At 39.4% G+C, this 25,415-nt stretch overlaps 1 long non-coding RNA gene across 1 annotated transcript; it reads right to left on the reverse strand.

Annotated features, from left to right (window-relative positions):
• Window positions 1-23,160: 23,160 nt before the first annotated feature.
• Window positions 23,161-25,111, reverse strand: LOC107494334 (uncharacterized). Its single transcript, XR_002375323.2, has 4 exons — window positions 24,976-25,111; window positions 23,992-24,050; window positions 23,829-23,905; window positions 23,161-23,315 (listed from the first exon to the last, which is right to left on the reverse strand). It is a non-coding gene; the product is annotated as an uncharacterized LOC107494334 (long non-coding RNA).
• Window positions 25,112-25,415: the final 304 nt, after the last annotated feature.

Raw genomic sequence — 25,415 nt, forward strand, 5'->3', positions numbered from 1 at the left:
ACATTACATTTTAGATACAGGAAACCGAGACCATACCTTAGCCGATTTCCCCGCTCAATCGGAGCACTTCCAAATTACTTTTCCACAAGCTTTCAAGGTCTCAACACCTCCAAGAACAGATTTTTGCACACCAAAGCCCTTTCTCAAGCTTTCCAAAATCTCAATCAAGCTCCAATATTCACATACACACTACCTAAGACACAATTATCATACCCAAACACAACATCTCGATACCCAAACATCATAGAACAAAAAATTATACTAGGGTAGAGAATCTTACTACACCCAAGGTTCAAGGAGACAAGATTAACCTTCTCCTTCAAGAGAGTTGGGTCCTATAACATCAAAGAGTCCAAAATCTCAACACTTTTCTCCATGAAATTCGAAATTAAGGGATGAAGAATTGAACCAAAATCATGGCTTAACTCAATAATAAAGTAGTGGGTATTGTAGAGCTCTTTGTGGTGAATGCGTGGCCACAAATGGTGCGGCAATCGGAGCTCTAGATCAAAAGTTATGGTAGTTTGAAGATCAAACAAGGGTTAGAACTTGAGAGAGTGTTCTTCCCCCATTCTTACTCCATTTCAGCGTGAATTAGTGTGTTGTGAGGAGAGAGAGAGTGCTGAAAATTAGGGTTTTGGTTTAGTTAGATTGGGTCAAGGGTCCAATATCGGTTTGGTTGGCCCAGTTTGACCCGTTTGGTCCAATCTTGGTCTGATTTCTATAAAATTGGTATCGAAATTCTCGTCTCAATCTCCTCTATCATATTAAACCATAAAAATCACATTTTTGGATTTCTAGAATAAATTCTCATTTATGAGTTAATTAGTTATTAATTAATCAGGTTTTACAGTCTACCCACCTAATTGGGAATTTTGCCCACAAAATTCGAATTCACGTGCAGGTTCGAAAGATGTGGTGGTAGAGCCATTCGGTACGCCACCGGTCCAACCCTCTCCAGGATCTGAAATGGACCAATGTACCGAGGATTCAGCTTCTTCACTTTAATCGCCCTGCCTACTCTTGTGGTTAGAGTAACCTAAGGAAAACATGATCTCCTTCCTCAAATTCCAAGAGCTTCTGCCTCTGATTGGCGTAACTCTTCTGACGACTCTACGCAATAAGCATCCTATCTTAGATTTTCGTGACTTGTTTAGTGGTCTCAGCTATCATCTCCAGCCCCAACAAGCCTTTCTCCCCAGCTTCATACCAGCATAGCGGAGATTGGCATTTTCTCCCATATAGTGCCTTATATAAAGCTATTCTGATGCTCATATGGTAGCTATTAATGTACGCAAACTCCACTAGCGGCATATAAAAATCTCAGCTAGCCGGCTGATCCAGAACACAAGCCCTCAACATATCTTCTAAGGTTTAGATCGTCCTCTCAGATTGACCATCTGTTTGAGAATGGTAAGCTGTGCTCAAGATTAATCGGGTTCCGAAAGCTTTCTGATATACATCCCAAAACCTCGAAGTGAAACGAAGATCTCTATCAGAGATTATAGTAGCAGGTACACCATGAAGTCTCACAATCTCCTTTATGTATAACCGTGCTAGCTCCTTAAGGGTGTAAGTCATCTAAATGGGTAAAAAGTGAGCTGACTTCGTCAGTCGGTCCACAATCACCCAGACAGCATCAAAACTGGCCCTAGTCCTTGGCAATCCAGACACAAAGTCCATCGCAATGCTTTCTCACTTCTATTGCGAAACCTCTAAAGGTTGCAACGTCCCAACGGGTCTTTGGTGTTCGATCTTCTCCTTCTGATAGGTTAAACACTTCGAAACATATTCCGCCACATCATTCTTCATACTCAGCCACCAAAACATCGTCTTTAAATCATGGTGCATCTTAGTACTCCCCAGGTGAATAGAGAATCCTCTTTTGCGTGCTTCCTTTAAGATATCTTGCCGCAAAGTGCCAACATCCGGCACAATGATCCTACCCTTAAATATCCATAACCCATCTTGATCCTTCGACACTCTTCACTGTTTTCCTTGCTCAATAGCTGGTAACACCTTCCATAACGCTTCATCATTTTCATGAGCCTTTAGGAGTTCGGATTTAAAATCACTGGAGATCTGTAATCGACTCAAACATAGAGTTCCAGACACTTCTTGAACACCAATTTTCATACTCTCAAATTCCTTGATCAACTTCTCTTCTTGGAGCATCATCCAAGCAGCATACAACGACTTCTGACTTAACGCATCCACCACTACATTCACCTTCCCCGGATGGTAATTTAACTCAAAGTCGTAGTCCTTCAACAATTCCATCCACCTCCTCTGCCGCATATTGAGCTCTTTCTGATCAAAGAGATACTTCAAGCTCTTGTGATTGATAAACCCCGAATTTGTGGTTTATCTTGTGCTTAATTTAGGGGATTTTATCAACTTTTCTCACATTTATTCAATGAAATAGCATGGTTTTGTAATTTTCCCTTAATTTGTGCTTAAGTGTGAAAACATACTTTTTAGGTCTAAAAATAGCTAATTTAATTTACTTTAATTCCATTTGATGCCTTGATATGTTTGTTGAGTGATTTCAGGTTCATAAGGCAAGTATTAGATGGAAGAAGTGAGGAGAAAAGCATGCAAAGTGGGAGAACTCATGAAGAAATGAAGGAACCACAAAGCTATCAAGCCTGATCTCTTTGCACTCAATCGACCATAACATGAGCTACAGAGGTCCAAATGAGGCGGTTCTAGTTGTGTTGGAAAGCTCACATCCGGGGCTTCAAAATGATATAAAAATTGCTATAGTTGCTTCGCGTTAAGCGACTTGTACGTGTAGTCGCTGATGGATCAGCGTGATTCACTAAAGTGAAATCGTGGCCAGCGATTTGTAGCTCATTTTGGGCCCAATGGCCAACTCATTTCTGATGCTATTGAACCCAAGGATTAAGGGGGGTAGGAACCAAGTAGTCATAGTTTTAGTCATCATGTTTTAGGAGTAGAATTCTAGAGAGAGAGGCTCTCTCCTCTTTCTAGATTTAGGATAGAAATTAGGGTAAAGTTAGGTTGATCACTCTCAAATTTCTCTTTCAATTCTTGTTTTGATTTCAATTCTCTTTATATTTTAGTGTTCTATTGTCTTAATCTTCTTAGTTTCTCTTGTTAGTTTCTTATTTTGCTCTCTTTTATGTTGATGAACCATTGTTGGATCTTGATTTTTTTTAATGCAATTTTATGTTTCCATGTCCCTTTTATGTTGATCTTGATTTGTATTATTGATTTCTTGTTTATGTTAGTCATGGGTTTCACTAATTCTAGCATTTTGTGATGTTAACTTTTATTGCACATTAGGTGTTTGATAGAATGTTTCCTTTAGTTTTTGAGTATTTTTCATTACTCTTAGCCTAGGCTAAGGGAATTGAGTGACCTTGAGTCATTGGGTCTCACTGAATTGGTGATTTGAGAACCCTTGGTGGTCAATTTGATACCGATTGATACTAACCCACTACTAATCTAATTAGTAGATAGGTTGGGACTTATGGGTTGATGTTGATTAAGCCATTTGATATACTTCAAGTATAGAAGTAGGCTTAATGAGCTTGGTTCCTCATAATTATCAATATTTGGTTATTGACAAGGATGGTGATCTCAAATTCCTATGCTTAGCCAAGAGTTGTTTGCCTTTCTTTATTAGTTCATATCATTTACTTTCTTGTTATTTACTTTTCTTGTCAAAATATAAAATCAAACCCCCTTGCATTTTCATAGCCAATAATTGATCACTTCATTGCAATTCCTTGTGAGACGACCCAAAGTTTAAATACTTCGGTTAATTCTTATTTGAGGTTTGTACTTGTGACAAAACCAAATTTTTGGTTGGGAGGATTGTTTGTTGGTGTAGAACTATACTTGCAACGAGAATTCATTTTGTGTGAAATTCTATACCGACACGACAATTTTTCTTAAATCAAAATGGTGCCGTTGCCGGGGAATTGCAATGGTGTTATATTGTTGGCTATTGTGAATATGTGAATATGTTTTCCTTTTGTTTGTTTGTTAGTTTTTGTTAGGCTTAGGACTTGTTGCTTATTCTTTGTAGCTTTTGTTTTTATTTGTTATTATGAATTCTCATCCTCACTTTGGCTATGAGTTTAGCTCAAATTATGTTGTAGGAAATGGGAACTACAATGGTAATGTTCATACCCTAGGCCGAGCTGTTCGACCCGGGATATTCTACAGACAAAGCGATCAACCTCTTCAGGTCGGGACAACCCGACCCCTTCTCAAAGAGCTCGGCCAAGTCACAGGAAAGCCCAATCAAAGGGCCCAAATAGAGAAACACGTCCCAAATCCAAGGGCAGCCCAAGCCCGTAGAGATAAAGGCGGTCCCCTTGAAGATAAGATGACCTCACTCAAAAGATAAAGATAAGATAAGATAACTAACTTATCTCATCTAAAAAGGTCATTCCATGCTATTATAAATACGCTGGAGCACCCAGGTATAACTCATACTCTGATTCTACTCAGATACCTACTTAATACCCTTGCTAACTTAAGCATCGGAGTCCCTTGCAGGTACCCCCACCCTCCGGGGACAAAGGATCAGCACCATCACCAAGTCGGATGCAACATCCCCGACCAGCATAGAAGATCTCGTCCGAGATCGACCTACAGTTTTAGGTAACCCACGGAACATTGGCGCCGTTGTCGGGGAACCTGGAAGTCATCTCATTACCATGGCGGACGACCATGACAACGATCACACCTCAGATCTAGAAGAAAGAACGCCGCATAAAAACGTGGACACAACACTAAAATATACTTCCCAAATTAACAATAAGAACTCCCCAAACGAGGGAGCCCTGGTGGCATTTCAAGATCGGTTAAAACAACTTAAGGAAGACGCTCTACATCAACGAGAGGCCGATAAGGATTTACAAAGAGAAATAAGGCGACGCCGGGAACTGGAAACTAAACTCCTAAAACTTGAAGCCGATGTCAAGACGAATGCCAGCCAATCCATTCCCGAAGATAATGCACGAAAGGAGCAAGACCCATTCACCAAAGAAATCATGAAGGCAAAAATCCCAAAGGACTTTAAACTCCCAGACATGACCTTATACAACGGCACTACAGATCCCAGCCATCATCTCAGCAACTTCAAAAGCAGAATGTACCTCACCGATACCTCAGATGCAGTTCGTTGCAAAGCCTTTCCAACTACTTTAACAAAAACAGCAATTAGATTGTTCGACAATCTCTCTCCTAGGTCCATCTCAAGTTTCGACGACATGGCTAAAAAATTCCTGGCCAGATTCTCTATCCAAAAGGACAAAGCTAAACATGCTCCGAGCTTACTAGGAATCAGACAAGGAGAGCGGGAAACTCTGCATAACTACATGGAGAGATACAACAAAACATGCATGGATATACAAAACCTTCCAACAGAAGCTACCATCATGGGTCTCATTAATGGCCTGCGAGAAGGGCCTTTTAGTCAATCCATATCAAAGAAGTACCCCACATCTCTGAATGAGGTGCAGGAGCGAGCGGAAAAGTACATCAACATGGAGAAAAACTCCTGATTAGGAGAGACCTCAAAAGAAGGGTTCACCCCTCGGGATAAAGACAAAGATTCTAGAAAAAAGGAAGATCGACAGAAAATAAAAAATACCACAATTACACCCCTCTTCGAGTGTCTCTTGTGGATGTCAACAGAGAGGTTTGCAACACAAAAAAAATACCACCAACTCGACCTCTCAAAGGCAAAAAAGGAGGAGAAAACTGGGCTGAATATTGTGAATACGATCGGATCCGCGGGCACTCCACCAATGAGTGTTTTGACTTAAAAAACGTCATAGAAAGGCTCGTACGAGAAGGAAAGCTAGATCGATACCAGCCACCCGGGATGATGAACATAGGAAAAGAAGAAGAGCAGAAGACATCGGACCAACCGCGTGACATCCCGGTCGCCAGAAAGACATGTCCACATGATACACGGTGGATTTGCCGGGGGAAGAATCTCCAAATCATCCTACAAAATACATCTCAAAGACGTATACCACATCGCAGAAAAGAAGGAAACACCTGACATTCCGGCGATCACTTTTACCAAGGAAGACGCATCCAGCGTCATGTCAGGGCATGACGATCCCATGGTCATCACTATTATACTGGCAAATGTAAATCTTCACCGCACATTGATAGACCAGGAGATTTCTGCCGATATCTTATTCAAAACCACCTTCGACAAACTCGGCTTGGAAGAAAAAGAACTCAGAGCATATCTGGATAGCCTGTTCGGGTTAGGAGATACCCCGGTTCAACCAATGGGATACATCCCGCTCCACACAACCTTTGGAAAGGGAAGTCAGTCAAGAACACTCAAAATAGATTACATCGTCGTTGACGTAAGCTCAGCCTATAATGCTCTAATAAGTCGGACAACGTTAAATCAACTCGGCGCAATAGTCTCGACTCTGCATCTATGCATGAAGTTCCCAACCACATAAGGAATAGCCACAGTAAAGGCAGATCAGAAGATGGCGCGCCGCTGTTACAACGAAAGTCTAAACCTCAGAGGCAGAGGAGAAGAATTCCACACAATCGAGCTCGGTGGAGTTCGGAGGCAGGAGGAGCTCTGCCCACAACCTGAAGGAGAAATAGAGAAAATTCAGATCGGGAACACTCCGGACCAAACAACCAACATCAGCACACTCCTAAAAGGGGGACATAAAAGAATCACTCATACAATTCCTACGCGACAACGCCGATCTCTTTGCGTGAAAGGCCGCAGACATGCCTGGCATAGATCCCAAACTAATGTGCCACAAGCTAGCAGTCTACCCAGAATCTCGGCCGGAACAACAAAGGCGCAAAAAGCTAGGACCAGAACGCTCTCAAGCGGTGGAAGAACAGGTACGAGCTCTACTGGAGGCAGGCTTCATAAGAGAAGTCAAATACCCGCTATGGCTTACTAATGTCGTTTTGGTAAAAAAGTCAAATGGAAAGTGGAGAATGTGCACCGACTATACCGATCTTAACAAAGCTTGCCCGAAAGATCCTTATCCGCTCATAAACATCGACGCACTGGTAGATGCCTCCTCCGGATACAAATACCTCTCCTTTATGGACGCATACTCGGGATATAACCAAATCCCAATGTACCCACCCGACCAAGAAAAACCTCTTTCTTAACCCCAAAGGCAAATTACTGCTACATTGTTATGCCCTTCGGTCTCAAAAACGCGGGAGCCACTTACCAAAGATTAATGATCAAAGTTTTGGAAAGATCATGGAGGTCTACGTAGATGACATGTTAGTGAAGATGCAAAATGAAGAGATGTTATTATCCGACCTGACACAAGTATTCAACACCATAAGACGATGCGGCATGTGACTCAATCCCACAAAATGCACCTTCGCAGTAGAAGCTGGTAAATTCTTGGGTTTTATGATCACACAGAGAGGAATCAAAGAAAACCCGAACAAGTGCAGGGCCGTACTCGACATGAAAAGCCCGACTTGTATCAATGAGGTACAACAACTCAACGGGCGGTTGGCAGCCTTGTCCAGATTCCTGGCGGGATCCGCACTAAGATCTCTCCCTTTCTAGGCCACTCTAAGGAAGGGAATGGAGTTTGAATGGACAGTTGAATGCGAGCAAGCCTTCCAAGACTTCAAAAAATTTCTGGGACAGCCACCTATATTAAGTCGGCCATGGGAAGGAGAACCACTCATCTTGTACCTCGCAGTGGGAAATCGGGCAATAGCCTCAGCACTGGTCCGAGAAGACAACAATGGGCAACAACCCATATATTTTATCAGCAAAGCGTTACAAGGGTCCGAGCAGAACTACCAGAAAATAGAAAAGTTTGCTTACACTCTCATAATAACATCTCGATAACTTCGCCCATATTTCCAGTCTCACACCATTAAAATTCGGACCAACCAGCCTATAAAAGGAATCTTACAGAAAACAGACTTGGCAGCTAGAATCTTGTAATGCGCAGTCGAGTTGTCCGAATTTGACCTTCAATACGAAGCTCGGACGGCCATCAAATCTCAATATCTGGCCGACTTCATTGCGGAATTTATGGACACACCGGAAATCCCCACAGAATGGAATCTATACGTGGACGGCTCCTCAAATAAAATGGGAAGTGGTGCAGGCGTAATAATTGAAAGTGACCAGGGGACCCAGATCGAACTTTCCCTCAAATTTAGGTTCCCTGCCTCAAACAATCAAGCGGAATATGAGGCACTACTAGCTGGTTTGAAGTTGGCTAAGGAGGTTGGAGCTCAAAAACTTATCATCTTCAGCGACTCACAAGTAGTCACCTCACAGATAAGAGGCAGCTACCAGCTAAAGATCCCACTATGAAAAAGTACCTGGACAAAACCAGGGAACAGCTCGGACAACTCAGAGAGTATGAGATTCGACACATACCCCAGGAACAGAATGCCCGAGCCGATGCACTCTCAAAACTAGCCAGCACTAAACCAGGAGGCAACAATAGAAGCCTTATCCAAGAAATTCTACAGAAGCCATCAATCTCAGAAGAAGAAAAGGTCCTAGCCATAACAGGTCGCGATCAGAAATGGATGACCCCCATAATTAATTACCTCACCACAGATGCCTGATGTTAGGATTTTTGCTAGTAAAGAATTTATAAAAATATTCGCGTTGTAGATATAGCTTCTAAACTAACAGAAATCCCTTCGTACAAAAGTTTTGATTGTCACAAGTAACAAACCCCTTTAAAATTGATAACCGAGTATTTAAACCTCAGGTCGTCTTCTCAAGGAATTGCAAGGAAGTATGTTCTCATTATTGGTTATGAAGATTGTAAATCGGGGTTTTGAAGTTTGGGCAATGGGCACAGGTATATTTAAATGACAAGTAAAATAAATTAACAATAATAAAATCTCTTGGCAAGGTATAAGAACTGGAAGTCCTATCCTATTTATCCTTATCAATTGTGATGAGAATTGGATTTTTCTCCCACTTTGTTAACCTCTAACTATGAAGGTAAGTCAAGTGGATGAATTAATTCGAATTCTCAAGTCCCAGTCTTTCCTTGGGAAAAGTTAGAGTTATTGGATCTCGAATCAATTCTTGAAGAATCCCAATTTTCAATCAACAATGAGTTTCATAACTCAAGAGTCACCAATTAATCAACCAAAGCCAAAAGGGAAAATATCTAAATTAAATTAAAAGCATTCATGTAAATAAAGCAATCAAACTACGTCTAAAAATAAATTCAAGTAATAACATGGAAAGGTTCATAAACTAATTGGGTAACATAAATCAAATACAAATAAAAGTATTAGAGTAAATAAAAGTAGAAAATAAATATTGAAGGAATAGAAATTAAGTAAAGGGAATATTAAACTTGGAATTCAGAAGAAAATTGTAATTTGAAATAATAATAAATCTTAAATCCTTTAAGAGGAATCCTAATCCTAATCCTAAGAGAGAGGAGAGAACATCTCTCTCTAAAAACTACATCTAAAATAATAAAAAATGAATTATCAAAAGCATGATCTGAATGGATGCAATCCCTCTACGCATGATTATGAATGAATGCAATCCCTTTACTTTATAGCCTCTAATCTGAGTTTTCTGGGCCGAAAACTGGGTCGAAAACAGCCCAGAAATCGCTGGAGAAGAAATCTGCCACGCTGGTTTTTTGTCCTTGCGACGTGGCCTCATGGAGCACGCAGTCGTGTTGCCTAGCATCATGGCAACTATGGCATATTATATATCAAATCGAAGCCCCGGACTTTAGCTTTCCAACACAACTGAAACCGCGTCATTTGGACCTCTATACGAAAAGTTATAACTGTTTGAGTGCGAAGAGGTCAGGCTGGACAGCTTTGCATTTCCTTCAACTTCTTGTAATCCTTCCACTTTTGCATGCTTCCTTTCCATCCTCTAAACCATTCCTGCCCTGTAATCCCTGAAATCACTTAACACACATATCAAGGCATCTAATGGTAATAAGAGAGGATTAAACATAGGGAACTTAAGGCCAAAGAAGCATGTTTTCAATCAAAGCACATAATTAGGAAGGCAAATGTAAAACCATGCAAATAGTATGAATAAGTGGGTAAAGAGTTGATAAAATCCACTCAATTGAGCACAAGATAAACCATGAAATAGTGGTTTATCAACCTCCCCACACTTAAACATTAGCATGTCCTCATGCTAAGCTCAAGAGAAGGTAAAAAGATGAAGAGGAATGGTAGAAAGTATGAAATGCAATCCTATCTATATGAATGCAACTAAATGTGAAATGCTTCTACCTACTTGGTTAAAAATAAACATGTTCTCCAAGACAAACATAAATCAGATTTCACTAATTCAAATTATACAATAAAAGACAAGTAAACTTGTAAGAAGATAGCTCATGAAAGCAGGGAACATAGAATCAAGCATTGAACCCTCACATGAAGTGTATATCACTCTAATCTCTCAAGTGTCTAGGGTCAATCACTCTAATCTTCCCTAGTCATGCTTTCTAAACCTTGTTCTTCATCTAACCAATCAATAAATATTTAGCATACCAATGCAAATATCATGAGGTCTTTTTAGGGTTGTAATGGGGCTGAGGTAAAGGTAAGGATACATGTATGGCCAAGTGAGCTTTATAAAGTGAATCCTTGATTAGTCTAAGATCTCACCTAACATATACATACTTTATACAATTTTAGAATACTTTACCTAACTACCCAAATTTTTCCCACTTTTGTATTACAAGCTCATGTATCAAACTTATTTTTGAATTTTGTCCCATGTGCATTGATCCTTTTTATTTTGCATTTGGGGTAATATTATTTTTCTTCTCTTTTCTTTTCTCTCTCTTTTTTTTTTGTATCCCCTTATTTAATTACTTAATTTTTTTTCAATGCACATAGTAATTTAATTATTTTTATTTCACATGAGCATGCTTCCCAAAACTTTTATTTTGAAATGTCTTTATTCTTTTTAACTCTCTACCTTTGTTTTTATCATCCATGTTCCCATAAGGTTCCCCACACTTAAACAATACACAATTTCTATCTTAAGCTAACCAAGGATTCAACTTGGGATTTTTATTTTGTTTTTCTGCTTAAGGCTAGTAATGTGGTTATAAAATAAGAGGGGATTAAAAGCTCAAGGGGGCTAACAAGGGTGATGTAAAAGGTAGGCTAATTTGGAAATGGTGAGCTAGAATCAAACAATGGCCTCAATCATGTGTAAGCATGTAAATATACTAAATAATGGACATATAGAATGGAACAAAGCAAATATTTGTAATCATAGAGAAGAAAACACACAAGACTAAAATATTATGGTTAAATAATATAACCATACAATTAAGCTCAAATTTTACAGGTTGTGTGTTCTAGCTTTTACCTATGTTCCAAATAAAACTTCAAACAAATTTAACAAAAATTTTTAATTTAAATTAGTGAAATACTATAGAGATTTCTTGAAAAAGAAAATATTACTTCAACCAAGTAGTAACTAAATGCACAAAATCAAACAAACATGCAAATGCAACAATTAACAAATTAACATTGGTGTTGAGAAGGGATTAACTAACTCGCAGAGATCAGTATCGACCTCCCCACACTTAAAGATTGCACCGTCCTTGGTGCATGCTGAGATGTGTAGGTGGATGGGGTTGTGGTTCCTCAGCTGGTGCTCTCTTTGTTCCTTTCCTTGCCGGTGGTTTGGGAGTAGCTTTCTCTGTACCCTTCTTGGTGGCCATCCTGAAAAGGGAAAAAGAAAGTAACAAGTAAAGATAGGGGATCCAGCAAGGAAGAGAGCGGGAAAGGTGGTAATCAATGCACAGTAAAGAAGAATGATGGTAACACATGGTCATGACTACATGTGAAAAGTCATCAATGGAAATATAGTAAGTGCATGTGATGACAGTTAAATGAAAGATGTTTATTGGCATGCTGGCAAAGAAGCATGTTTTCAATCAAAGCACATAATTAGGAAGGCAAATGTAAAACCATGCAAATAGTATGAATAAGTGGGTAAAGAGTTGATAAAATCCACTCAATTGAGCACAAGATAAACCATGAAATAGTGGTTTATCAATGCCCTCCCTACAGATGAGAGGGAGGCAAAAAGGTTAAAACGGGAAGCACAATACTATACCATCATAAATAATACTTTATACAAAAAGAGGGATTTCAACACCATTGCTAAAAAGCATGCCAACTTCCACAACGCTCTGCTAGAGGAACTCATCAGCGTAACCTCACCTTGGCCATTCGCAAAATGAGGACTCGATCTCCTCGGACCTTTTCCTCAAGGATCAGGACAAGTCAAATTCCTCATAGTAGGAATAGACTACTTCACAAAATGGATCGAGGCAGAACCCCTAGCCAATGCCACAGCTCAAAGAAATCGGAAATTCCTGTATAGAAACATCGTCACAAGGTTCGGAGTTCCATACTCCATCACTACAAACAATGGTACCCAGTTCACAGATGCAGGCTTCAGAAAACTAGCGGCCGACATGAATATAAAACAACAATTCACCTCTGTTGAGCACCCCCAAGCTAATGGGCAAGCCGAAGCTGCTAACAAAGTTATATTAGCAGTTATAAAATGGAGATTACAGGATGCAAAGGGAGCCTGGGCTGAGGAGCTCCCACAAGTCCTATGGGCATATCGAACGACTCCACATTCCACGACAAAGGAGTCACCTTTCTGATTAGCTTACGGAATGGAGGCGATGATCCCAGTGGAGGTCAAAGAAGGATCACCCAGAGTAATCCATTATAGTGAAAAAGCCAATTTCCAACTCCAAAGAGAAGAGCTCGACTTACTTCCAGAAATCCGAGAAAGAGCTCAGATAAGGAAAGAAGCGTTGAAACGACGAATGGCATCCAGATACAACCGAAAAGTAATACAGCGGGCCTTTGTTGAAAATGACCTTATCCTAATCCAAAACGATATAGGAACAACTCGACCTGGAGAAGGAAAGCTGGCAGCAAACTGCAAAGGACCCTTCCGAGTCATAGAAGTATTGGGAAAGGGCTACTACAAACTTTCCGAACTTGACGAGCGAGAGCTTCCTAGATCATGGCACGCCTGCAACCTAAAGAAGGTACTATAGCTAGGGATGATAAAAGATCTTGGACAAGGCGCACTCTTTTTCCTGAAAAAGGTTTTTTAACGAGGCGCCCCGCCAAGACCTACAAATCACCCAACTTAGGAAATTAACTCCTCATGTATATTTGCATTTTCCTTTAAATAAAATTTGTTCAGATTCTCTACAAACGCTCAAGTCGTATTATTCTGAAAACATTCATCGCCCAATTATAAAGCTACAGATCAACAAAAAGTAAAAATCGAATTCACTGCGCGATCACGATAAAAACGAGGGCTAAAAACCCAAATTCTACAAAATCGACAAAGATGAAAATAGAATAATGCAAGAAGTTATAGAAAGTGATCCATAGAAAGGACCTGACGAGGACCTAATAAAATGGATTGCTATAAAATAACTTAAAGACTGGCCGGCACAAAAAGTCAGACCAGCCACAACAACCCAAGTTATAAGTAAAGCCCTGGAAAGAGGTCTGGCCAACCATATAATAGACGATTACTATAACTTCGAAGAGCCCGACATGAGGAAGTCGGACTCCTACAAAAAAGTTACAAAAGATAATCCCTGAAAGAGACCTAAAATGAGGTCCAAAAAAGAGGATTATCAAGTAACTCGACAAGGCCCGACGTGACAAAGTCGGCCCGGAAAGAAAAAATTACAAAAGATAATCCCTAAAAGAGACCTAAAACGAGGTCCAAAAAAGAGGATTATCAAGTAACTCGACAGGGACCGACGTGATAAAGTCGGCCCGGAAAGATAAAGCTACGAAAGGTAATCCCTAAAAAGAGACCTGAACAAAGTCCAAGAAGGAGGATTACCAAGAAAACTCGACAGGGCCCGACCTGATGAAGTCGACCCAGAAAGACGTAAAGCTACAAAGGTAATCCCCAAAAAGAGACCTGAACAAAGTCCAAGAAAGAGGATTACCAAGCAAACTCGACAGGATCCGACATGACGAAGTCAGGCCCAGGATACAGAAATTACAAATGAAATCCCCAAAAGAGATCTAAACGAGGTCCAAAAAGAAGGATTACAAACAAAACCAAACCAAATAACCAAGATGATCATGTTGGACAAAATCCCAGCCTACTAAGGTACCAAGATGAGTGCAAGCAGACATGATATAAAAGCTACTAAGTTATGATAATAAACTCCAGAGGCCATCAAAGACCAGCCCCGGAAGCTCGAGAACTACTTTGTTTTTCAAAATAAAGTTGCTAAACGAGCAACCAAAGGAAGTATCAAACAGTCACCAAAACACCAATTACAAAGATAAAGAGTTCAAAAGCCCACAAAATGGGCTATAAACAAACATGACAGAGAAATCATAGAGGATCCAAAGGCTTCCTAGTAGCAGCATCCTGGGGAGAAGGAGGGCGAGTCTGGAGAGGCACCGCATCCACTATTCCGTTGCCTCAATTCAAGATCTGACAATCAGGATCTGGCTCAACTACGGTCGAGGGGGCTGAAGAAACCGGCATAGCAGAAGCTTTAAAGAGAAGGCGCACGAGGAGGTTCAATGTTATCATCGGGATCATCCAGGACAATCTTGCCATCCTTTACTACGTAATCAAGACTAACGAGAGTCAAATCGGCATCAGGGGCAAGAATCCAGAACTGCTCCATCAGGTTCTCATAAGCAGCAGTTACACTACCTACAAGATGACCTTGGAGCTCGGCAAAATCAGCTCGGGCAGACTCCAACTCCTCCCTAAGACCCATCAGCTCCTTATAAGTGGTAACATAGCTATCCTTATGTTTTAGTGCCATATCCTCGGCCAGTTGCGCAGCAGCCGCCAGACCAACAGACCGGGCCTTCTCCCCCTTCAGCTCCTTTTCTAGCTCAGACACATTCACCTTGAGCTCCTCCTTCAAACCCTTGATTCGGTCAAACTCTGACTTCGCCTCCTCCATAAAAGCCTTGGTAGCATGAATAGGAAGATCTTGAGCAGTTCGATATAGAGCTACTCCCATGTGTGCCAGTGTAATGCCGCTCCGGGTAATATAATCCAAATGACAAAGAATAGATACATCGTCAGTAGGCATCACACCATAGGGAGCAATTTGTTGGTCTATAAATCCAATGCCATCAAAATTGGGAGCACCAAGATTAAACGGCTCGACAGTCCGAGGTCTTTTTAGAAGAGGAGCAATTGGAGGAGCAGAGGTACCCACTGAAGTCTGGGGCGGGTCGACCAAACGAATCCAAGGAGTCGGGATCATCCTCCTCGGCCCAGGAGAGCTCGGGACGGACGGTTTCGATAAAACTTGGGAAGACCCTTCCCCGACCACCTTGGCCGGGATGTTCTGAGCCGTGGTAGCCTTCCTGGCCTTCTTAAAGGCCTTCAGTGAATCATTATTCTTCGACATCTCTGAAAAACAAAGAAATATACAACAACTTATGAATACCCAGAAAAGAAAGCAGAGAACAAAAGACATGGGAACACAGTTTATAAAATACCCAGCACAGCACGAATCAAGGACGGATCCCCTAGAAATTTCTTGGTCTCAAGATGAGGAGGCTCCCCCCAAATGTCCTCTAAAGCAGCAACGAAGGCCTGCTCGACCTCGTCTAACATCTCCCAGGTATACCTAGACACAACTACATTCCTCTGTCACTCTAAAGGAAAACGAGGCTCACCATTCTCATCCAGGAAGAAAGGACGAGCTCCTTCAACAGCTCGGATCTTGAAAAAATAATTCTTAAAATTGTGGAAAGACTCATCATACATGGAGAAGACTTTATGTCCCTGGCCCAACCTAAAAGAAATCCAAGAAGCTTTCTTTTTGGTAGTCCCAGGCTTGGTCAACACAAAGAGATACAGAAAAAGGGGTTAAAGAGGGTTTAACGCCAAACTCATGACAAACCATCTGAAAAATCTTGATAAACCCCCAAGAATTCGGATGAAGCTAAGATGGGGCCACGTTGCAAGACCACAATAGGTCGGTCTCAAAAGAAGTAAAAGGAAGGGTAATATCCATCTGGCTAAAGAAGAAATCGTATGCATAAAAGAAAGGACGCTCTCCCTGGGTCGAAGTAGGAAAACAGACCCTGTCATCAGAATCGGGTTCCACCAACTCATAGTTGCGTTCTTGATTTTCACTACTACAGATTCGATGGTGTTTCCTAAGCTCTGTGCAGAATTTTGCATTAGCTAGGGATACACACAGCAACACCAGGCAGTCCAGCCACTCGGACATCCCCTCAGGAACCTTAGAGGACGCCTCGACAATATTTTTGCGAGACGACATGGCCAACTAATCCTACAAAGAAAAGGAAACGGGTTACTAACCCCAAAAACAAGTCTGGACAAAAAGGAAGCAACTCGAATAAACGCGACCTTAAGTACACAAAAGCAATAAAAGGAAAATCCTAAGACGTACACCAAGGTCCAGGGGCATCCTTTGGAGGCAATGGTAGAGTAAAAGAGCTACAAAGATAAAACCATCTTTCAAACAAAATGAGCGTCCTGAGAAGAAAAAGGTGAATAGTCAAAAGAAAGTCATCAAAAACCATCATCTCTATTGAAGAGCAGTCATCAACCAGTATAGCAAAATCATCAATGAAGCAAACAAGTTATCAAAGGAGCAACCTTTTTCGAAACAGCAGTACGGAAATCAACCCTAAAAGGAAGCCAGAACCAGGAAAATCACCCAAAGCATAAGGACGAAAGAAGACTAGGAAACAGGCGTCACAGCAATAAACTAAGCACATAAACAAAAAAATGGTTCAAACTTTCCAAACGTACAAAATCAGAGCGTCATCAAAGAAATCAAAAACAAAAGTAGCAGAAATAAAAAGGTGAAGAGAAAAGCAAAGCCAACCTGGAAGAAGGAAGAAAACTTTGAAAGGGAGCAGCGGAGAATCGACCACAAAGCAGAAGCACCAAGCGAATGCCAAAGCGTCATAAGAGAGAAAACAAGAAATGCAGGACAGGAAACGACGAAAAAGAAGGGAAGTTACAGGGAAAGGAAAACCGTCGCTTGGATACAAAATTTGAATAAAGGAAACTAAGAGAAACGGGGCATTAAAACCAATTAATGAGGGCATTAAAACCCTCGCACATCCCAAGGCTAGGGCACTAAACACAAAAGCCCGCGCTTTCAGAGGAAACGAAACAAAAACGTTCCGCATTCAAAAGAAGGAGAACACTATAAAAAAAATTGATAAAATGCTCGAGTTCGGCTTCACCAAAGAAGGATCGAAGTCCTAAAACTAAAGACTCGACCTCGAAGAGAAGACCGAGTTCGAGCAGGGGCACTGTTCATACCCTGGGCCGAGCTGTTCGACCCGGGATGTTCTACAGACAAAGCGACCGACCTCTTCAGGTCGAGACAACCCGACCCCTTCTCAAAGAGCTCGGCCAAGTCACAGGAAAGCCCAAACAAAGGGCCCAAATAGAGGAACACATCCCAAATCCAAGGGCAGCCCAAGCCCGTAGAAATAAAGGCGGTTCCCTTGAAGATAATATGACCTCACTCAAAAGATAAAGATAAGATAAGATAACTAACTTATCTTATCTAAAAAGGTCATTCCATGCTATTATAAATACGCTGGAGCACCCATGTATAACTCATACTCTGATTCTACTCAAATACCTGCTTAATACCCTTGCTAACTTAAGCATCGGAGTCCCTTGCAGGTACCCCCCACCCTCCGGAGACAAAGGATCAGCACCATCACCAAGTCGGATGCAACATCCCCAACCAGCATAGAAGATCTCATCCGAGATCGACCTACAGTTTCAGGTAACCCACGGAACAGGTAACATGCATCAAGGATGGAACAATCAAAGATGGGAGGAGCCTCAAGGGATTGATCAACCTTCTTGGCAACAGCAACCTCCGGTTTCTTATGGGTATAATTCTAATCCTAATGCATATCAATCTAATGGATGTGGTGACCCTTATTGTGATTGTCAACAACCACCACCACATGCCTATAAACCACCTCCTCAACATAATTTTGAACCACCTTACTCACAAGCCCCATATCACCAAACACCTCATTATAACCCTAATCCATATCCATCATACCAACCACCTTTTGAGCCATATGAAGGACCACCCCAATTCCATCACCAATACCCTCAAAAACCACCACCTTATTATTCTTACAAAGATAAATCACCTCCCATGTATGAGAACTTTCAACCACAAGATGAATTTCCCTTTCCACCATAACCCTCCATGGAAGAACACCCATATCCATTCATCCAAGAGCAATATGATCCTACGTATGCTAATCAAGTGGAAAAAAAGCCAATGTATCGCTTCAAGGAAGCAATGGACCGACTTCAAGCAATCATCCATCAAAAGGAGCAAGAGGAAGCCTAAAGGAGGAATGAAGCTATCGAGGCTAACCTTGCCAAAATTAGAGCCAACTTGGACGCATGGAATTCATACCATAGACAAAACATCTCCACGGATGAATGTGAGAAATCAACCGAAGAGCGGAGCATGGGGTATGTCTTGCAAAAGTGGAAGAGAAAGAGATTGTTATACAAGAGGAAGTGGTTGAAGAGGTAGGCAAAATTGAACAAGAGGTAGATTTTAAGCTTGAAGACACTTCCACACTAAGTAATGTTGTTGATGATTTTATGGAAGTTGTTGAACTTCCTTCCGTTGAACTTGAAGATGATGTTGAGGGGGGTAATGTGCAACCTCCTAAGCATATAATGAATGATGAAGAATTGGAAGAAGGTGAGCAAATAACAAATCTTCCTCTTAAAGATAATCGCACACCAACACATGATCCTTTGGTATTTGAGGAACCTTCTCCTATTGATATTGAGGTAAATGTTGAGATAAGTTCCACATTACCTTCATGTTATGATATGAAGAGTAGGGAAGAGCTAGAAGAAGTTAGTGAAGAAATGGTTGAATGTGAAGAACTTTGTCAAGAGGAAGAGGTTGAAGTTGAAGAAGGTTGCCAAGAGGTGGAGGTAGTCAAAGAAGAGCACAAGGGAGTGGAACTTGCAAGATCATTAGGACCATCCCTTCCTTAGTCACCATCCAACACAACATTCAAGTGGGTAAAATTCTTATCCCTAAGCTTTAATTTCTCACTTGAAGATGGTTTGCTTGGGACGGATGGACAACTTAAAGCTCTTTATGGGGTTAAGAGCAAGAGAGAATTGGTTGATGGGTGGAATTGCCAATCAAGGTTCTTTATGGTTGGAAATTCAAAGTCTAAGTGCAATGGTTGGTATAGTTCTCAACTAAATGGGTCTACGAAGATGCTTTGGTATTTACTTGAGAATTCGGATCACTTCTCACCTAATTGGAATTGTGATGATAAACTTGAAGATGGGTATAGAAACAAGATTTGGGATCCGGGAATATATGAAGACCAATTTTGGAAGCCCTTAGCTTGTGTGGAACTTCATCAAAGCTTGGTGCCACTGATTTTGAAATTTGGAGCTTACTTAAAGTCCAAGCATTGGTGGAAGTTTCAAGATGAGTTCAAGCATAAGCCGCCGTGATAAGGAGCTTCCCAAATGTCCAACTTAAGGACTTAAACTAAAAGTGCTAGGTGGGAGACACCCCACCATGGTAAACTCTTTCCATTCTCTTGTATATATAATCAATGAGTGAATTGAGTTGCCATTATAGGTAGTTTTTCTTATTTTCTATACTCTTATGCATTTTGCTTTTATTGATAGGTTGTTTGTTGCATTCATGCTTTGGGTAGAATAGTTGTTGTTAGATTGCATTTTACTTGTAGTATAGTTTTGTTTTTAGTGTGTTTGAAAATTTTTCAAAAACCAAAAAGATTTGTTGTTAAATTTGATTTTTGATTGTTTAAGAATGCTAGTAGATTAGGAGAGTACGCTGTTTTTGTTCTAAGCATTTTAAAAAAAATGGGCATCGGCGCGCAAGTGCGCTGTGCGCGCGCTTGCCGGTGTGGTTTCACAACTCCTAGTACTAAAACCCGAGAGTTGTGCCCACTTTATGCCAACTTTGTACCAGGAAATCCGCGCGTAGGCACGCATGACGCGTACGCGTGGATTGTCCCTGCTGTATACGCGCGTGCGGGCACATGGCGCGTACGCGTCCTTCTGCCAATCTGCGCATCGGCGCATGGACGTGCATGATGTGTCTGCGTCGCAAAAAAAGAATTTTTTTCTCATCTTCCATTTTCTTTTATCCATTGCATTCGCGTACTTTTATTCTTTGCATTTTCATTTTGTTTTTATAGCTTGTTTTTTTTTTACTTTCTTTTTTGAGCTTTTTATTTTAATAATGGTGTTGCATTTTTCTACTCAATTGTTGAGAAATTCTTGGTTAATCTTAGTACTTCTTGACTTGTTTGATATTGTTGGGTGATAAAACTTTTAAATCAATGCTTAATCTTGTATGACCCTTATATTCTTTGTGCATCGATAGGAACTTGCTTGTCTTTCATGACCCACTCTTTCTAGTTGAACTTGATGCTTTTGAGTGCTCTTCATGCTTTGACTTTACTCTTGCATCAAGTATTAATTAATACGCCCTTTGCCTATTTTGCTCTCACACTTACATGCATAGCTAACATGTAGTGAGAACTTTACTCTTATTTGGCATTAGCCTCCGCCTATGTTATACTTGCTTTGCTATCTTTGTTGTAGGCTTAATTCTCTTTCTTTTTCTTTCCTTTTAGGTTGGCCACCAAGAGGGAAAGGATAAGCTTCAAATGGGGAAACAAACAAGTTCATCCGCACAACCTTTTGAAGAAGCTCATCAATTGTAGCAACCCATCCACATTGCTCTTCTTTACATGCACTGAGGACGGTGCAAATTTTTAAGTGTGGGGAGGTCGTCCAACCGATCTCCATGGGTAACAATTTCTTTCTTTTAACACCAATTCTTGATTTCCTTTGCTAGTTAGTTGTTGCATTGCATGATAGGTTGCATATTAGTTAGAATTTGTACATATTTTACCACTTCTTTTTATGTTAGGACTACTTGGTTAGGGTGATGATTTCTTTTCCAAGAAAAATTATTTTTAAGGCACCCTACCAATTTGAAAAAAAAAATTTTGATAAACATGCTTGAAGAATGTATTTTGGAACATGGTTTTTGAGCTAAGAACACAAGCATGTGAGTTTTGAGCCCAATTGTGTGGTTACATCTTATAACCACTTATTTTCCATTCTTGTGTGCATTGTTCTCTTTCTATGATTGTAATCCTTACTTTGTTTGATTTTATATGTCCATTATTCCATGTATACATGCATTTATATTATTGAGGCCATCATTTCATTTAGCTCACTTACCCAAATAGCCTACCTTTCATCAACCATCATTACAAGATTTTTGTTTATTTGTGGAGGTTTTTTTCCTATTCGTGGAGGTTTCAAACCACCACAAAAAAAATTGTGGCAGTTTTAAAAACCTCCAAAATTTGAGGTGCCACCAGCTCCTTTGTGGCGGTTTTTCACAACCCCAATAATGTCATTTAGTGGCGGTTTTCTATCCCTTTTGTGGGAGTTCTGTACTTGCATTTTGTGGCAGTTCTTGGTTAATGTTTGTGGCGGTTCAAAACCCCCACAAAAGAAATTTTACATTTTAAAAAAATAGCTATTATGTGGGGTTTCAAACCTCCACAAACCTGTCAATATTATTTTTAAAATATTAATCTGGATGTTAGAATTACGTTATTATACTACACATCATTTACTATTTAAAAGAAATACTTAAACAAGACATTAAAAATGTAGAAGAAAATTAAATATTATATATTTAAACAAAAGAAATACTTTAAAACAAAATCAATATAGTACATTATCATCATTTTTCAATCACATTAATTACAACAACAAAATATTAAAAATAACATGTATTAAACATATAATAATTAAAGAACACTATGTGCATAAATATATATCTCAAGTGAATTAGTGTCCTAACCAGCACTAGCCATTTCTTCTATTCTTTTTTGAATCTGCAGATTACATATTTTCTATTTCAACTACTGAAAAGCAATAAAGAAACAAATACAAAAGGCTAAGAATAATTAACATTAAAATTGAAAAGGGTACAAGTACAAACCTCAGAGAGCAGAAGGGAGTAGAAGAGCATCATCCCATATACTCAGAAAATATCTATGGATTAAGAGCTGCTTGGAATATAATTTGGACAAAGCAATTCATGAAGTTTCAGATAGAGCAAGTTAGATGATCAAATAATCATATATGAGAAGTAAAGAACCAAATTTCAAAACAAATGAACATATATACATATACATAGATGAAGTGTTCAGCGTAGCTAGTGACCACAAATTTTATGCATTCAAAAGTTACTTTGATGAAAATAGATTATTATTATTATTATTATTATTACCTTGTTTACAAGTGGTGCTTGAGGGTGAGAGGACATCAGGTGGTGTTTCAGAACCGATAGTGCATGTTTTCCTACGAACAAAAGAAGACCGAGAATGGCCCACAACTACATATAATATATACACACAACACAAAACATGAATGAGTGTAGTATCTTGCTTTTGCTACTTCTATTGTCATCTAACTTCATTCATGCATTGGTTATAACCTCTTTATGCCTTCTTTCTTGTTGTTTAATAAAGACGAACATAAAGTAAATCTAAAGACAGATGTGGAATTGAAAATTCCTAAAAGCCAAAATAATAATAATAATAGTAATCAAAATTATAAATTTGTTGGTTATATATTCAGCTCCATGAAAGTTCAAGAGCTTAGAATATAATCTGGACAAAGCAATTCGTGAAGTCTTAGGCAGAGCAAGTTGGATGATCAAATAATCATACATGAGAAGTAAAGAACCAAAAGAAAATTGATACTGTGATGAAATGGTTTAAGGCAATTATTTATATACTATAAGATGTACTGATGTATGAGTCAAAATAGACAATGATTATTGAAGATTGGAGAAGAGCAACAACAATAGTCTTATCGAGTGAATTATTCCTTACTACAACATCCACTAGCCCTGTTTCCTTGCAGAGAAAAACCTGAACTCAAAAGTCAAAATGATATAAGAAGCTACTCGCAATCAAATCTATTGAATAAGAAATCAAGCAATGGTGGCAGATTACCTACAGGTGAGGTAATTTTCTAATGGCAAGTACGGATGGTAGTTGGATGCAGTCCATTCCCCAACTTCTTTTCCAATCTTGAATCTGCCAACTGGTTTTCCTGCTTGCAAAGCACCTTGAGTAACTGCATTCATTAACCCTGGTCCAGCCCCTGACCATGAAGTGCAATCCAAAAGATTTGCTATCTGTGCAGCACATGGATAAAATAGTAAATAATTTAAAAAGAAGATTTTATCAGAAAGAGATACAGAAGAGGATGAGACATCCTCGTATAAAAACAAAAAGATATGATTAACACCTAAAGTGATAAGCCATGTAACAATGCTAGATTATCCCTTTGCATAAGTTAGGGAAAAACCAAAAAACCCTTAAACAGGCCAGGAGATTTTTGTCATAGGGAAGCCAAAATGGTAATCCTATCCCAAATAAAATCAATATTTGAAAGGAATCATTAAAAGCCCTAGGGCTCCTTTCCACTCATTAAAACCCTTTTGCCAATATAACATATTCACAATTGTCTATGCCAGAAAGTAATGATGTTTTTCGGAATGCCAACTTACACATCATGCTCCAAGAGCACCTAAGAATATAGTACTTGGACATCAATTGCACTGAATTGAGAACTTGAGGAGCAATACTGCGTCTAGCTATTACAGTATTGGAACCCAAAATGCATTTAACAATGAATGATAACTTACTTGTTGTCTAGCTGTTACATTGAATTTTTGAAGCAAGAATGCTTTAGGATCCATTTGCCCAGGAAGCCTTCCAATCCCTAACAGGAGACAAACTCAATATAATTATAATGGTGATAATAATAAAATTTAGGGATAAAGAAGAAAACTTTGCAAGGAAACTAACCGATTCTTAGCCGAGGTCATTCTCTATTTCCTCTAAAGTGATAGATAACACTCTTCAGCCTAATTCAGTGAAAAATGAGAAGCGAGTACAAGATAAATAGTAGAACTTGAGAGAAGAAGCTGAATATAAAAAGTTCCGAGCTCAAAAGATGCAAAATTATATTTCATGAATTCACATTCCCAGAACAACTAGTTCCCTAAGCCTAAAAAATGTTATTGATTGTAAACATCAGTTTAGTTGCTTTAGATAACTAGGGAAAAAAATTACTTTTCCTCTTCACCTAAATCAGTGAAGCAGTAAAAATATATGATAGATAACATACTGCCTGTTGACAAACACAAATGTAATGAACAATGATGAAGATAAGTACAGAATACAATGATTAGGAAATAATTGATTTAACAAAATGGAAGGTATATAACCTCAGATTAATGCATAGATTAAAGAGCCTCGAAACCAATATGACTAAAGAACATATGAAAATAGAAACTCATTTTTCAAGAAGCACAGGGCCTAAACCCTAAATCCTGAGAATTAAATAAGAATATCTTGTTGACCAATCCAAAAAGCCATTAGATCTTGCACTACACTATACAGAAAATAGTGAATCAAATAATGCCATTTTGTTCTGATAATGAATTAATTATGTCTACAAAGAATTAAAACATAATAATCACTAATAATATATAAGTCTAAAATTAAAGCACAATGGTCACTAATTTGCGATACAATATTATTAATAGACAGTCAATAACAATAAAGAACAAAATTAGTAATCAAAACAACAATAAAGTCTAATCAAACCAAAACTATAATCAAGCCAAGACATAAACAACATAAACAGTTAAACATTACTGAAGAACAAGAGGAGATACATGTAAAATAGTTGCAACAAAACAGAGGAGACGACATAGAGAAAAAAATTATTATTAATAAAGAAGAAATATCAGAAAATTAATAGAGAAGAAGAAGAAAAGGAAGTACCAGCGGCGCGGCAGTTCAAAGGAATTGGAGTGAGAGAAAGCGGCATTGAAGAAGAAGCTCGGGAGTGAACAGATATGAAAATGTGTTATACTACGGCACCTACGGTGGCATCGACGGCAGAAATTGTGGTAGCAACAGCGGCGAAAACTGCAGTGGCAACAATGACAGCAACGACAGTATAGAGAGAACAGATCTAAAATTGCGTTAATAGAAGAGGTGGTTCGATCCAGAAGTTCTCTACTACAACAGGCACGGCAATGATAACGGCGGCCGGCGGCAGAAACGGCAGCGAAAACGGTGGCAAAAATGGTGGTAGAAAACTTAGGGTTTCGGTCTCTCCCTCAGTTAACGCAGCGGCAACGCCTCTCATTTTGGGTAAAAAGAGAAAATGAAATTTTATTCTAAAATTTTGAATTTTAATTAATTAAGATTTTAGGAGT

This window comes from Arachis duranensis, chromosome 1 (genome assembly GCF_000817695.3).
Source record: "Arachis duranensis cultivar V14167 chromosome 1, aradu.V14167.gnm2.J7QH, whole genome shotgun sequence".
In the NCBI taxonomy this organism is placed as follows: Eukaryota; Viridiplantae; Streptophyta; class Magnoliopsida; order Fabales; family Fabaceae; genus Arachis; species Arachis duranensis.